The sequence below is a fragment of the Tursiops truncatus genome, chromosome 1 (assembly GCF_011762595.2).
Source record: "Tursiops truncatus isolate mTurTru1 chromosome 1, mTurTru1.mat.Y, whole genome shotgun sequence".
Classification (NCBI taxonomy): domain Eukaryota; kingdom Metazoa; phylum Chordata; class Mammalia; order Artiodactyla; family Delphinidae; genus Tursiops; species Tursiops truncatus.
The window spans coordinates 135,592,919-135,609,596 of record NC_047034.1 but is presented as its reverse complement, the minus strand read 5'-3'; the positions used below and the strand labels follow the sequence as shown (position 1 = coordinate 135,609,596).

General features: G+C 46.1%; 1 protein-coding gene across 1 annotated transcript in view; it reads right to left on the bottom strand.

Moving 5' to 3' along the window:
* Positions 1 to 14,778, bottom strand: part of DAB1 (DAB adaptor protein 1) — a 402,931-nt gene extending 388,153 nt beyond the window's left edge. Inside the window, exon 1 of the mRNA XM_033865974.2 lies at positions 14,638 to 14,778. The gene's annotated coding sequence lies outside the window, so the exon portion shown is untranslated. The remainder of the gene's footprint in view (positions 1 to 14,637) is intronic.
* Between the last annotated feature and the right edge of the window lie 1,900 nt (positions 14,779 to 16,678).

Sequence of the window (16,678 nt, the reverse complement as noted above, 5' to 3'; positions counted from 1 at the left end):
AAATAAAAAGGAGCTTGCCATTGTGCCAGTATGTTGCAGGGGCTCAAAAACACTGAGTAAATGGATGAAGTGATAGAGTCCCACGTCCTTTCCCATAAATCATCACGCCTTGTCATGGACACAGAGGTAGCCATGTGATAGGTCACCCCTATCATCATCCTCCTCATCATCACCATCATCATTGCTGCCAGCACCACAATCTCCATTTGACAGACAGCAGAAACCCAGTGCGTGCAGCAAAAGAGCCAGGGTTCAGAAGCATGTCTTTGCGTCCAATGTAGCTGACGTGCAGCCAAGGGGACAGAAAGGATCACATCCCGAGGACTGGGATTATTCTACACACTGCCACCTCCTCTTTCACACCCTCCCAAGTTAAAAATAAAAGGGAACAAATGCTTGTTTAGATCACGTCCAAGACAAGGTCACCATCACATCAGCAACCTGGAATGTACCCAGAAGATAGCTAGCGGAATAATGTATGCACAATTCAATTCTAGTGGTGGCAAGCCTGACGTCTTTACCTACAGAACATGTCTCGTATCTTCTTCCTCTGGAGTTTTCTATAAGTTATGGATTAATAAACTTGCCCCAAGAATGCTGCTTTATTAATCTTGAAAAATACTCAAAAGAAGAAAATATTTTATTAGGCCCACCTAACATGAATTATGACAAAGTCCCATGTGTGCTGACAAGAAGGGTGCTTTCTGCAGAAAATTGTGTTTGTGGCCATGGTGGTTTCCCCTACAGTTGGACTTGGAGGAAACAAAATATCAAACTGTCTCCTGACCTTTGAAGACAATAGGGACCACCAAGGTCACAGCAAATCGTGACGGATTTGAGGGTGGCATGACTTCAAGCCCCTACTCTGAAAGCTGAAAGAAAAACAAAAGGCACAGAGACAGGAGTTCTGTTACCGTTCAACCACTGAACTCTTCATTATACTGAAGCGCGTCCTTTTCAAAGGGAATGGCTGTGGGGTTGTGCCATCTATTTCACTTGTCTGAAGGGGGAGGGGGAGGGAGAAAGGAACTACTGCTTACGGCATGACCACCGGTACCAGGCACAATTCTAATTGTGTTGTAGTCGTCACTTCTTTTGATTCACAAAACAGCCCTGTAGGAGCCCATTTTTCCATTGAGGCTCAGAGTTGAGGGTCTTGCCTGTGGCCACAGAGCTAATTATTGGCCAAGTCCCCTTGGTTTGACCATCTGTAAAATGGGGACCGTAATGCCCTCCCTATCTATTTGATGGGATTGTTCTGAAGATCAAAGGACAAGACATCTGAATTGTGGGGTGTGTGTGTGTGTGTGTGTGTGTGTGTGTGTGTGTGTGTGTGTAGATTTACCTATATATTTCACTTGCTGGCTTCATTCATTCCATCTGAATGTCAACTGTTCAAATGTTTGAAGTAACCAAAGAATCAGACCTAAAATTCACTCACTAAATTCACTTGCCTAAAATTCATTCATTGTAAAGGGGCAATAAACGATTCCAGCTCCATGATTCACCCCTTGGTGACCCTGCAACATATTTGCCAGGTCTCCAGCCTAAGCAAAAGACATCTCACCTACAGAATGAAGTGGTGGTTCTGCTGGGCTACAGGGGCACATCCAGCCCTGGCATTCCACGATTCCGGAGGGACTGGGCTGTTTACCACCAGCATTGCCCTAGAACTGCATGTTACTGGGCCACATTTCCATTCATTCTTCCTCTGCCATGTTGAAATACAGAGTCACAATACCTTATCCAAATACCCTGGGTCTTCTGTGTTCATAAAGTGGATTTTATTTTGCATTTTAGACAGGCAGCCTTTACCATGCCATACATTTACCTCTTATTTGTAATACCCCTAGCTGGGTTTGGGGTGATGCCCTGTAATCAAATTCATTAATGCTTCTAGAGCCGCTGTATGCCTATTCACGAAGGGATCACTAAAGATTATAAGGAACTTCAAGTCACTTCAGGTCAGGTCACATTTTGCCACTAAATGAGTTATTAAAAAAAAAAAAAACTTTGAGTTCTCAGAGACTTGTAGTCCTACTCTGCTGTCCTACTCAGCAGGGCACCCAACATTAGCACAGCTCACCCTAACAAGATAGAGATTCAGCTGCCAGCTGAGTCACTCTCAATATTCTGCGAGGGAGGTTGGATGGGCTGGGGTGGGAGGAGAGAGAAGAGGAGGAACTCAGTTGTGTTCCTTTAGGTCTGCAATATTAATAAACACTTTTGTTTGTTGCTGTTTTTTTTTGCGGTATGTGGGCCTCTCACTGTTGTGGCCTCTCCTGTTGTGGAGCACAGGCTCCGGAGGCGCAGGCTCAGCGGCCATGGCTCACGGGCCCAGCCGCTCCGCGGCATGTGGGATCTTCCCGGACCGTGGCACGGACCCGCGTCCCCTGCATCGGCGGGCGGACTCTCAACCACTGCGCCACCAGGGAAGCCCAATAAACACTTTTGTAAGAGATTTATTTCCCTGGCGTGTGAACTAGTCCTTTGCCTGTTTCTCTCAGATCCACTCCTGGCCCTTCCCCTCCACTCTGTTGAGTATGGCAGAAAGCTGGCCCCAACTACATTTCCCCAGGTTTTCTGGCCAACTAACTTCCAGTGAGGCTCACTGAATGGGAAAGATGGCAGGAGACAGGAAGGAAGGTGGAGGATCAAGGGTCTCCCTCCCTTTCTGCTTCAAGGTGGCATCCCCTGCTGTGGCAGAGTCTCCTCCACAGTTCCAGCCCCTCCCTGTGTGGTACCACTCTTACGCAGCCTCCGTTCCATTTCCAACAGCCTCAACACCTGGGCTCTGATAACACCACCCGCTCCCTTGATGCCTGCAGGTTAAGATCTAGAAGCAAACTGACTTCCTGCACTCGCTAGTGTCCATCCCTCGTCTCTCTGTCACACTTTCAGCTCTTCCAACATCTTTGTTACTAGTTCCCTATATTGAATTCTTCCAATTAAGGTACCTGGTATGTGTCTCCTGACTAGACTCTCACTGATACAGTGCATATCGTTAAAATAATTAAATTCTGCTTGAAAGTCGTGGTGGCGCAGCTGATGCTGCTTTGGATGTGTTCGGGGATAGCACAGAAAGGCACTCTTCGGCGCTGACATATACTGGTTGGCAGAGTTTCGCTCTTTAGGCTGAAATTTTAAACCAGCTACAGATCATCCACAAGGTGACCAATCACCCACATAAAATACTTAATGCTACTATGGGATTTGACAAGGAACTGCAAAGTCCACCTCCCAACTACTGCCCAAATTCTTCCTCCTCCACTGAAATAATGCATGTGATAGACAGGGACTATTGCCCACTGCAGCAACTGTAAAATCACACTACAGACCCATAAGTCGAGAAGTCTTTGTCGTTGATTTCATGCAACTCCTTTGATTTGATTTAAAAAAAAAAAAAAAAAGGAAGCAGAGGAGGGAGGACAGCAAAGAACAGGACAGGAAAGGCACAGTTTGGGAATAAAAGGAGCTAAAAACGTGTCCCAAAAGAAACTGTTCAAAATTACAACAGAAAGCCCTCTTTTGTTTTCACAGACTCAAAACAGTTCAGTAAAGGGATACTTTCCCCTCCACTGCAAAGGCACTGTGGTAGCCTTTAAAAATGAAAGGTAGCAAGTGTTTACAGTGAACTTCCTCAATAGGCCAAGCATATGGCTCATGAAATCCAGATGACAGTGCCCTTGAGAAACTCTCACATTTAAAGGACTCCAGATCAACACACATGGAGCAGAACAACTGACGTAATGAAGTGTTGGTGCTGAGCAGAGCTGGGGCTCGGGAAGCCCGAGAAAGATACGCTTGCCTGGGAAAGGCAGACAGAAGGAAGCATCGAACTTAGATTGAGCCTATGGTGTAGAATCCTTATTTTTTTTTCATTTTTATTTTATATTGGAGTACAGTTGATTAACAATGTTGCGTTAGTTTCAGGTGTACAGCAAAGTGATTCAGTTATACACATACATGTATCTTTTCTTTTTCAAATTCTTTTCCTAGTTAGGTTATTACAGAATATTGAGCAGCATTCCCTGTGCTATACAGTCGGTCCTTGTGTGTGTAAAGTCCATGTCCTTTATATTTTTAAAGAGGGCGATGTTAGTCCAGTACCCAGCCCCCTTCCTCCCAGCCACGCTGACTTACGGCTACTAAAATAAGTCAAGACTTCCCCCTCCCCTGACACATCTGGAGCAGTCAAATGCATACAGTATGATATCTCACCTCACTCCTATGACCCCACATACACAGCAGAGAGAAAATTTATAGTGTTATCAGGAGAACCAAGTGGTTAGATTTTTGGTCCCTTAATCTTGCTTTCTTTGAGACATCCTCTTTTTACATCACCCTAACCTAGTGCGGTACGCATTACCTTCATTCCAGAAAATATAATGAAACATGTGCTGATGACAGAATGTGAGAGAAGAAGGAAAGAGGTACAGCATCTGGCAAGGGGAGGAAAGAAATTTGAAATTTTATGGACACTGATGTCCTAGGGGTAACTTTCAGAGAGAAATGGATATCCTGCCCTAGGTCCTAACATACAAATATTATTTGAATGGGGATAAATGAGTGGGAGTAGGCTTATGAAAGAATTAATAGCATGAGGAAATCCAGAGAGACAGACAGACAGAGCAACAGAGAGAGGTAACAAACGGCAGGTAACAACCACCACATGGGCTATAGTCAGAAAGCTCTACAATTAGCCCTCTTTGGGCAGATATAAGTTACAATTTCCATGCATAATGGTGTTTCCTCAAATGAAAAATGCTTCAGTATTTCACTATATCATCATCGTCAAATATTTGAGGATCTTAAGACAATAAGGTGCAATGAAAGAGCATTGATACGGGTGTAGCGAGACCTGGGTCTTCATTCCAGCTCAGCTAGATGGCTTGCACACGTCTTTTCAGTTCCCTAGACCTCTGGCTCCTTGATTGAAAGTGGGAACAATATTCACTGACCTGAGAGATCTACCTGAAAAGTCAAACCAGACTGGAGCTACCAGCCAAACTGCATCCCGCAGGCAGCCAGATGACTCTGCACAACCCCTCCCTCCAGGGGAAAACCAGAGACGTCTTTTAAAGGCCTCTGCCACCTGAACCAAGTGAGTGGCTGCTACTCGGGGTGATCACCCCTCATCGGCCGCAATCCTCACTTCCACAACCCCCTGACCCACGGGGACAAAGGAAAGCCCAGCACTGCTGGTCTGCAAAGGACAGCAGTGATCCAGCCAAGGGTGGTACTAGGCCACCCAGAGCTCTTCCCTTGAGGCTGTTCTGCATTCAAATCAGAGTACGTAAAGAACCTAATGTTTAGTAAGCGCTCAGAACCACCAGTTTTTCTCCTCCCCTTCTAGCCCTCACCATCCAGAATAAGAAATACAGGTGAAGTATGATGAAAACTAACGCATGCCTAGAAAATATAATATTTTAAAGATGGCATTTACAATAGCAACAACAAAAATATAAAGCACCTGGAAATAAATCTAACGGAAGAGTGCATACCTTTACGAAGAAATTTATAATCTGTATGGAAAGACATTAAATAAGAACTAAATAAATGGATGAAGGTACTATGTTTATGGGTAGAAAGGCTCAACATTATAATAATGTCATTGCCCTGAGTTAATCTATAAATTCAAACAATAATTCCAATCAAATCTCAATAAGTATTTGAGTGTAAGTTTAAAAGACAATTATAAAATGTATATGGAAAAAATGTATATGGAAGACAAAAGGCCAAGAAAGGCCAAGTTACTTTTGAAGAAGAACATCATGGGGGGTTTGTCATGCAATTACCAAGGCTTTTTATAAAGCTATAATAATAAAGAAGTGTGGCTTGCGCAAGAGTGGACAAAATATATGCCTATAAACTAACCCTAAATGCCAGGATGACTTTTCCCCATATGGAAGAAAATTAGAAAAAAACAGAATCAATTCCTACCTCACACACGTTTATATAGATCCCCCAATTAGAAATAACAATGCTATTATTCGTGTAATAGCTGTTAATATTCCACCAAACATTAATTCCAGAAAATATACTATAAGAAAGGATTATAGAACCTAAATATGAAAGAAAAAACAATAAAGCTTTTAGAGGATAATAAAGGAGAATATCTTTATGACATCAGGGTTTTTAAAAAGGCTTTCTTAAACAAGGCATAAAAGTACTAACCATAAGACAAGATTGATAAATTCAACTACATTAAAATTAAGAAGTTAGATAGCAGAAGATTGGCAGGAATCCAACTTCTATGTGGCCTGTAAATCTATTCAGCTTCCCAAAGGAGTAAATTACAGTAACCTTTTTGTATTCATTGCAACTACGTTCTAACAATACATGCCGTAGCTCAGATTCAGCACATGGCTGGCCCATCTTTGACTTCAACTGGATTACCAGCACTTTTAGTCTAACCTGAGTACATTTGAACGGTTGTGTTTTATATTCAGAACTTTTGTGAGCATGCATGTAATACTGCTCAAAATAACGTGTCCTGGGATTGAAGACAAGCACCACCACGTGCCATGGTCAGAGTGGGTGGGCATCACCGGGCAATCCCTAGGGAAGAGCAATGCGCGGCTTCTCTTCCTTACTCTCTGGGCAGTGTCTGGATCATTTATGATCATTCACATCCAAAGTTGACTCTCGTCCTGCCACCTGTTGGGATTTTTACTACTACCAAGTCTACTGGGAAAAGTCTGTACCAGCCAAGTCAAAGATAGAAAATCCTAGGGGTGTATCTTAGCTATAACCAACATTGCATCCTATGAGAAAAGCTAAGCCACCATCTTCCATATAAACATGATTTAGCGCGAAAAGCCTCTCCCAGGGAGCCTGTAAGTCTCCCACTTTCTTTCTGCTCCCATTCTTTCTGCTGTGCATTCCTCAGCAACATTCTGTACATACTGACATACATGTATGCAGTAATATATGAATATAGGCTAGGACAATGAAAAAGGAAAATGTCACCCAAATATGACATATGTTTTAGATGACGAGAGCTTTTTCAAGAGGATGTCCCTCACTCCTATGAAGAGAGATGCTTGTCGTGGCATGACGGTGCGTAACTATAAAACTTTGTTGCTGAAAATAAGTTACTCCCCGGGGAACCTCATAAACCTTCAAAGTATCTAGTGTCCAGGGACTGAGTAATTAATTAGCTTTAATTGATAAATTTCCTTTTTGATTAAAAACATTTCTGGTTATCATTGTTCCTGTAATGAAAGTGGACAGTTCTGGTGGATCAGTTATAGGACAGATTTGAATAAGTTGTTACTGTTAATGATTCCAAAAGATGTCAAGAAAACAGAGATGACTTTCAATAGCTGATTGTTACTATTCGTTTCCAAATCTAGATTACAAAATAAAGAACTGCAACCGAAAAAAAGAATGTGTTTTCAAGATCGTTGATCACAAAGAATTACAATATTGTCAGTGAAAAACAACTTACCCCAATCTTTCTATCCACATGAGCTTAATGAACCACATAAAAGTACATACATTTAATTCAATTCAATCCAGCAGACACTTATTGAGCATCTACTACATTCTAGGCACTGTTGGTAAAAGTAAAAGCCACGTTCCTTCTCCCTAAAGAGCTTATACATGTCCTCTCCTGGACAGTTATTGGACAAACTACTATTTCTTATCATCTCTCTAGTGACTAGCTAGAAACTGGATGAGAATTCAATGGAATTCTTTTTAAGTCTGTTCTTCTGAAAAGCATATTCAGAATAATTATACGGAATGATAAATAACAAATGTGGAATAGTGGTTCTCTCTGGCAGGAGGGAAGGAGATCTGATGGGGAGAGGTTACTAAGTGGCTTTGACTACATTTACATGGCTTACCTTCCTAGGCTGAGTGGTAGGGACAGAGTTTTCCACTCATTGTTATGTATACATTTTCATATGTCTTAGAAATATACCATACTATATTTCAAATCAAATGCATTACCTTCTCAATCAAATTAACTATTTTGCTTAAAAATAATAAGTGCTTACCTACAAACCTTTTCTCCAGTCTATCTCATGAGACACTGAGAGGGACTTCTTGAAATCAAAGATTCTGCAGAAAATAAGTTTGGAAAACTCTTAATGAGGTACATGAGTTTCTTAACTGCAGGAAATCTCTGCAGCTTTCACATGTCAGTAAATACTGTGTCTTACTAAGAGTAGGATACATAATTCGGGGCTTCCTAAGTATTTTTGAGCATGCAACTTTTTTTCCTTGTGAACACCCTTTCTTTTGAAATACTCATAACCATCCTGGGGGACACCAGTGCTCCCCAGAACAAAGTTTGGAAAAGGCTCTACAAAATAATCCATTTCAGCCACATATGCTACCTTACAGCCACTCTTAACAGGATGCCCATCCCCAAACCAACGATGAAGCTCCTTGCCCGCCTGTCTGTGCCCATATAGTTCTTTCAACCTGGAATGCCTTCAACCCCTCAGAAACTCCTGGTCGACCTCCAGCTTCCAGCTGAAACAAAATCTCTTCTGTGAAGCCTTAGCCATCCTTTCCTTTCTCCAGGTAGAAATAATTCCTCATCTGGAAGCTTCCAGTGCTGCTATACAGATATTCTCTGTACCACATGTCATGCTGTAGCAGCTATTTATGTATAAGGCCAGGTGCCCAGATGGGAGAGACTGTACCTTTGCATCTTGGAACTGTCTGCAGTGCCTAGCACTGAACCAGAGCGAGGTAAAGACATGTTGAATGGACACAGGAGTGATGTCTGTATCAGGACATGTGTGGCCTCAATTTCCAGATACTCTTTATGCATATTCATAATTTTCAGCTGTTACTGTTGATTATGACACTAACAAGAATAGGAACAAACAGTCATAAAGAATGAAAAGGAGACAAAGACTGGGATAAACACAGAAGAGACAAAGGAAGAGAAAGAGATGCTTAACTGATAAAGAGTGAATGGATAGATCCAGTTGAGAAACAGAGTGACAGACCAACAGAGAGTCAGAAATCAGTTATGATGCTCAAATTATCAACACAGGGCTGGTAATTTTCCAAGACTCCCTGTAGGTGGTCAACACAGCTGACTTGGGTTCACTCTGAACTTCACATCTGTCTGTTACCTTACCTCCTCTCATTTTATCCCCTAAGCCAAACAACACATCTTTGACACCACAAACTTTTACCATTTGAGCTGTGAGTTCTCCTGTTCAGTAGAATTTTATTTGTTTTCTCTTTATGAAAATCCCCCACTGGCACTGTAGACTGGTTACATGTCAGGTTAAAATAAAATAATAATAATAAAAGCAAGTTGGCGATTTCTTTCCAATAAAATATGGTAACCTATTTCATGAAATAGAAGCCAGAGAAGTTTTATGATTCCCAAACCAAAACCTTCCCGTTTCTAAGAACTCAATGGAAGAAAAATACAAAGAGCATCTCACAGAAAAAGAAACCTGATCATCTGCTCTCCAACCTAAGGGAAGTGTTAAAGTGATTAATTGATTTAATGTCTTTTTTTCTTTTTTGTACACAGGTTCATATCCTGATACACATTTCATAGATTGAGTTCTGTGCTAGTTTTTCATGGATATAACCCCAGAGGAGGGGTTTTCTTTTCCTACTGGACACTCTTTTTTCAGTACAGAACATCTGGCTGGCTTCCGCTCTTAGCTGGTAATACCCACCCCACCGCGCACCATCCCCTCCTGGGGATTCTATTTATATTTAATTCTATTTATATTTCAGGCCACTACTCTATCCTGGTATAGGAGACAGTCTGGTCTAGAAGCAGCAGCACTGGTCAAAGAATTCTGGGTCTGATGGTGTTCCTCAGTTGTGCAGTTATGCATCACCCCAAGTCTGATTTGCTTTCCAATCTATAAATTGGGAAGAGTTGACTACTCCTAGAATTTAATCCATCCAATAGTCATCTTATTTCCTTGAAAATAACTGCTGAAAAGTGCAATGACATAGAGATCTTAGCATTATGAAGATTTCACCATTCCCTTCACAAAGAGGAGAAATGTTCAAGGAAATATTTCCAATAAGCCAAACACAAAACAAAACCTTTGCCTGAACTCCTTAAATACCTCTCCTCCTCTCTACCTCCTGGTTAACAAAAAAGCAAAACAAAAAACAACAGGCCAGATACTCTTAGGATATTTAAGTCTTAGGATATCAGTGACGAACAGAAAACTTTTTATTTTCAAGGAAAAGGATTTTTCTCTTCTTTGAAGGATAACATTAACAGCTAAGTAACATCACATGCTGGGTACTATTCTAAGCACTTGGTGTTAATTCCTATAATTCTCACAACAATCTTATGTGGCAGGTAGCTTTTTATTATAAAGAAAATTGAAGCACAGAGAAGTTAGATAAGCTGGTCAAAGCCACACAGCAGGCAGCGCTGGGGGAACTGAGGTCTGAACCCAGGCAGCCTAGCGCCCAAGTCCAGACTTCTAAAGACCTGTTATACCACCTCTTAATTTTGAGAATCTCTGCGTTCCTCCACTGGTAACCAGTAAGAGCAGTAATGCAATCTCTGCCTACCCAGTTACTGAATAGACTAACACAGTAGACACATGTGAACCAATACCTGCCACGATGTCAGAAGTGTTCCAAATGCCCACCATCAGCCTAATGCCCTGCTGGTAATAGAGAAGTACCCATCTTACGTTGTTGGCATCTGAAATTGGCAACAACCTGTAGTTTTCTCCTACAGGAAGTCTAACTATTCCATTATTCCCCATTAAATGTGACAACCACCCTGGGAGATAGAGCTCACCTCCCCACTCAGAGGTAACAAAACGTAGTCGTTAGGACTGAAAGCTTGGATTTAAATTGTATTAGTTGCTGTATGACCTTGGGCCAGTTACCAACTCTCTCGGTGCCCCACTTTCCTTATCAATTGAATGAGAATAAGAATACAAGTATGCACTTCCTAGGGTTACTGAAGGATTAAATAAGTTAATACATGTGAAGTGCTTAAGTCTGAGTCTTAGTAAGTGCCCCACATGGGTTAATTATTCCTATTTTTATTATACTAAGAGAGGTGATTTGCCAATCCAGTACCTGGTTTCCATCCTGCCCTTCCAATTCCAAATACCATCCTCTCTCCTTAGCAGAATTCCATGCTCTCTAGTACTAAAAGTTACCATTCTCCTGAAATCCTGCTAAGTGCCAAAGCGCCCAATGAGACATTTTCCCCCATAAGATTGCTCACAGCTCCACAGAGTAGATAATATTGTCCCTGTTGTGCAAATGATGAAACTGAGGTTCTGAGAGGTCGATTCATCCTCAATCACTTAACTCAACCAGTGAACGTTTTTTGTTACAGTTAGCCCTAAGTAACACTTAAAGTTCCTGACAGCCGCCTTCAATCTATGCAACTTTGTAAAGTGCCAACTAACAGACATATACTGTGATTTCCTTGCTTTGTTAGCCTTATTAGCTTGAGAGAAGGATTAAACCCCAGCAAAACCAAATGTTTGACTTGAGTGAATTATCAAAATGCAAATGCTGCCTCAATTAGATTCTGCCTCTTGCCTGCAGGGTGGCTTCAGGCACCCGAAATCCACCAAAGGCCATTTTTAAGATGGGTACTATCAGGGACCAAGCCAAACACCCACCCATTTAAGAAAAAAATTCCTTGGAGGGCAGAGGGGAGTGGGAGCAGAGGATTCCTCTCTGGCTTTGGGAGAAAATGAACAAGAAGTGATACCATGGCTTCCCTGCAGCCTCACACAATGGTCTGTCTTGCAAATGAAACATACTGTGAAACAGCTTGTGAGATGAGCTTCATCAACAGTAAACAATTTTTATTCAGATTTTATTGTTGAATACAATGAACATGATTAAATGTTTCAGATACGCCTATTCAGACCTTAAGCAAACCACCACCCAAAAGGAGAGGAAAAAAAAAAACTAAAAATCACCTTCTAAACCTGCTTTAGTCAGAGATTTAATTGCTAACTTGATGTGGAGAACTGAATTCCCACTTGGTAGCAGCGAGATAGTAACAACATGTTTGTACTCCCCACTTCGCCCTCTTCTCTCATCCCTGCGGATCTGATCCTCTCACCGTTGCCTAATAGTTACAATGTCAGTCTTTAAAATCACCGCATTTTGAACTTCCTAAACCTTTAAGAAGGCCTCTCTGTATGGAAAAGAACAATAGCGCTTCAAAAGCCATTTCTTCGAGTTTTCAGTACTCCAATTGAATGCTGCTGGGATTTCAATCAAGGACATCAGCAGACAATTTCTGATTGCTTAGAAGTTGACTTTTATACAGTTTTCATTAGGTCGCCCTTCTCAATAGGAAACCAAGAAAATCTGTGATCCCTTTCAGATTCCAGAATTGTCACCAAGCCTTGTCAGGATGGAGAGTGAAAGAGATGGGGGTAGGCTGAGGAGAAGCTGTGGAGTGTCCCTATTCCATCCAACCTCTCCACTTCCCCCTCCTCCTCTATCTTGCCTGTGCAATTAAGGGTTCCATCCAGAATCACTCATTGAGATAATAAAAACAATGGGTGCTGATTCAGGGGGTGAGGATGGTTTATAATTTTATGGATTTCCCGAAGACCTATAATTGGCACATAAATGTACAGACGTGAACCGGATAATTAGGGAGTTCTAAACGCAAGCCACCTTTAATTTATATGATTACTAGAAAACATGTGAAGTGCCATGTAATGTCAGCGGAACCCCCCACAAGGCCTTTATTCAAAACCATCAACATTTTGAAAGTGCGTTGAACGGGCCAGTAGGAAGGGAGCAGGAGGGAGTAAGAAGCGACAGCGGCGGATCCTCGCTCCGGTCCCCGCCGGGATGTTAGGAGCTGCAGTGTAGCATCCTTCTCGGAGGACTCGCCCGCCCAGCTCCGGGCAGCAAAACACGCACTCTCTGCGGCAACCTCTCTACTAACCCCTCTTTCTGAACGAACTAAAACCCAGGTGTGCGCCGGCATCCAAATGCACACGCAGACGCCGACCCACGCAGCCGCGCACCCCACCCTGGGAGACAAGCGCCGGAGTTCACCGATGCCCGCGCCGCGGCGCTCTGCACTCGATCCGCGGCCGCTGAGCACAAGGCGAGAGCCACACCGCGGTCGCCCGGCGCCCCCGTCCTCCCCACCCCCACCCCATTCCTCCAGATTCTCCCAGCCCAGGCGGAAGTGCCCAGGCAGACCCCCAACAATGAGGACTTGTGTGCTGCAGGCTGGAATTGGGGGGGGGGGGGGGTTAGTTCACAGGGAGTGAAACGTACACAGTCTGGCGGGTCCGGGAGGGAGCAACGCAGGAGCCAAGTGACATCAACCTCTTAAAGCAACCTTCCCCTCGTGCCCCGTTCATCCCGTCCACCAGCACTACCACCAGAAAAAAAAAAAAAAAGTGCTTTAAAAGTGCACAGAAGGGTTTCCCTGGTGGCGCAAGGGTTGAGAGTCCGCCTGCCGATGCAGAGGACACCGGTTCGTGCCCCGGTCCGGGAGGATCCCACATGAGCCATGGCCGCTGAGCCTGCGCGTCCGGAGCCTGTGCTCCGCAACGGGAGAGGCCACAACAGTGAGAGGCCCGCGTACCAAAAAAAAAAAAAAAAAAGTGCACAGAATACTCGCGCCCTCCCACCAGGGGTCACAATAATACTCCGCGGGACGAGCCAGCCTCGGGAGGAGAGTCCCAGCTGCAACAACCAGGGTTTTGAAATGTACTTGGTATACTCAGCCTACAGCTCCTTTCCGACGCCACGACACAACCTCCGCCATCCTTGACTCCCTGGCTCCAGGCTCTCTCGGCGGTTGAGTCCTGCTTTTAGGGCTCCTTTATGAACCGAACCACATGGATTTTAAAGTTTCCCCAGTAGGGGGGTGGGGAAACCTGGCTCTGCAGCCGAGGCAGAGCGTCAAGTCTGGATCAGAGAGAAAAGCAAGAGGGGGCGGGTGGGGAGGAGAGCTATCGGAGTGGAGGGCGGCGCGGGGTGGTGCTGGGGAGTGGAATGCAAGGGGCGGCAGCAGAGAACCGAGTCGATGGAGGACTCGGGAAGAGATGGGTTCCGAGGAGACGCGGGGTCCGGCTCTGATGGTGTTTGCGAAAGGGTAGGGGCCACTGGGATAGATCTCGCTTTTCGGCAGGTCGGAGCAGAACCGCAGCGCTACCGAGGAGTAGGGAAGTGAAAACCGGGTTTGGCTGAGCAGGGAAGAGGGTCCGACCTGGGGACGCCGGCAGCGCGGCTGAGGAAGGGCTCGGGAGTACCAGGTAGGTTTTGGAGTGGGAGAAGGAAGGCTCGTGGGTGGATAGCGACGTGCCGCAGGAAGGAGGAAGGTGCAGGGGGTCCCGGAGAGAGACGAATGTATTAGGTGAGCAGGTCTGGAAAGAGAACCGCGCGTGGTCAGAAGTAGGGAGATAAGGGGTGGTAGGGGGAGACCCATAAGGAAGGAGCAGAGGCGCCTATCCTCTCCAGCAAGTGGAGGAACAGGGAGGAAAACTGCAGTCTCCATCCCCGCCGCACTCCTGGCCAAACTCCCGAGAGGAACGCCCCAGGAGCCCTCCTCCGCGCCCGGGGACCCCGACGGAGCCACCCGGGCATCCGGGCGCCGCGTACCCGCCGACACCTGCCCGCGCTGAACTCCGGGGCGGCCGCGAGCCCACCGCCGTGCCTCACCTAGGCTCGCCGAGAGCTTCCTCCTCCGCTGCCGCAGCCGCCCAGGAAGCGGTTCCCCATGCCCGGCGGGCGGCGGCACTTAGGCGCGCTCTCCAGCCCGGGGAAGCCCGGGCGAGAGCCGAGCTGGGTCCATTCTCCCCGGGCGCCACGGGCCCCGCGTCAGAGCAGGGGGAGGAGACCGCCTCGCGCGCAGACCCGCCTCCTCCCGCGCCCCCGCCCCCGCCCCCGCCCCCGCCCCGCCAGCCCCTCGCCCGCCCGGCGCCCTGCGGCGCCGCTCACCTGCCCGCTCCCCGGCCGCCGCCGCCGCCTGGCCGCCCGCCGCGCTCCCGTCGCCCCGGCCTCGCGGCTCTCGCTCCCGCCCGGGTGCTCTGTGCGCCGCCCGAGCGCGTTCCGAGAGCTTAGCGGAGTCGCGGTGGCGACGAGGAGGAGGAAGAGCTAGCGAGCGAGCGAGCGGGGGCGCCGCGGTTCGCAGTCGCGCCTCTGGAGCCTTGCCGCTCACTCCCCATCCCGGCTTGGTGGAGGAGAGCCGAGATCAGAGCGCCGGGTCTCCGCCCCGGCTGCGTGGGCGGGGAGGGAGTGAGGGCGAGATGGGGTAAAAGCCACCAGACTCGGGTTTTTCACAAAGTATTCCCTGTTTTTGCCACTCACCATCGCCACCAGCCGCCCCCGCCCGGCCTCCCTCATTTTTCTCTAGGGTCTACTCTCTTATCACCCTGGCCTCTAAACATGCGCATACCCAAATGGAAAAAGCGCTAGTGCGGGAAAACTCGAGGGCAGGTCCCGCGCCGACGTGTAGCCCCCGCTCCCCTTCGCAGGAGGGGGCGCTAGGTCCCAGCGGCCAACCCTGGCTCGTGCGCCCCTGTCGTCACCGAGGCTTCCCAGGCAAAGTTGGGAGAGGGAGGAGGCGTGCGTCTATCACTCTTTCGTGCGTCCTAGGGAGGGACTCAGGCCCCTGAGGGTGTTCAGGCCCCAGTTAACCCCCAACGTTTCCCCCTGCCGTCCACCCTCCCAACTCTGGTTCTCAGAATGTCCGGGAGTAAACAATCCCAGATTAGGACACGCGCAGAAGAAGGCTCCAGCCAGGATGCAGTCAGTTGCTCCCTACTTCTGGTCCTAGCTTACAAAGATCCGCCAAATCTCAGAAAAGTGTGTGAGTCTGAAAATTCTTCAGCCCTGAGACTGGATTCAACAGACCGTCGTGGCACACCCATCTCCAGAGTCCCGAATGCCAGGTGTAGGAGGGAAAAAAATCAAGTGAAGTCCTGTGCTGTTGAAGCAGGGCGCGGGGAAGGAAAAGAAGAGACTGGCTACAGTTCCTTAAAACGTTTATTTTTATTCTCTTTAAGGGCCACACTCCTGTTCTCCAGCTGGGTAATAAATGAAGCTAATGTGGCTGACTTGGGCTTTGTTTTTTGTTTGTTTGTTTGTTTGTTTTTCCTCGTAGTTTCCATCACTCAGCCATGAAAATTTAATGAAGCATTTAGGGTTATTACCTCCAGAGTCATTGGGCTAAAAATATTTAGCCCAATGCACTCCTTGTAGAGCCAGTAGGCCCATGGCTGGTACATACAAAGTGATGGAGAGACCCTCCCTGTCTCCACAAAATTCACGACTCATTAAACTTATTCCATAATAACAGCTTCTGTACAAATGGAGGCCCCAGCAAACAAAGGCTGTCGTGCTCCTCCTGAAAAGATAACAACTTACATAGAGACAGGAAAAATGCGTGAGGTCATTGGCCGGATGCAATCTTGGGAGAAAAGTTGATGGGCGGGAACTCCCAACAAGGTGAGAGGGAGGTACCACCGGTGGATACTACTGTTTCTATTTACTTACGGGTGTGACCAGCGAACCTAATGGTGGGGACCAGAGCAAGTGGCTCAAGTCTCTCCAACTTTTCTAAAGTTCTAGAAAATGGCAAGAGTTGCTACAGAACACTTAAGATACATTAGTAGAAAGTTCAGGCTCTCCAGGCAACTCTATTAGTTTCCTCATCTATAAAGACAGACCTCCGGAGTCTGAACTCAATACAAAGAAAACC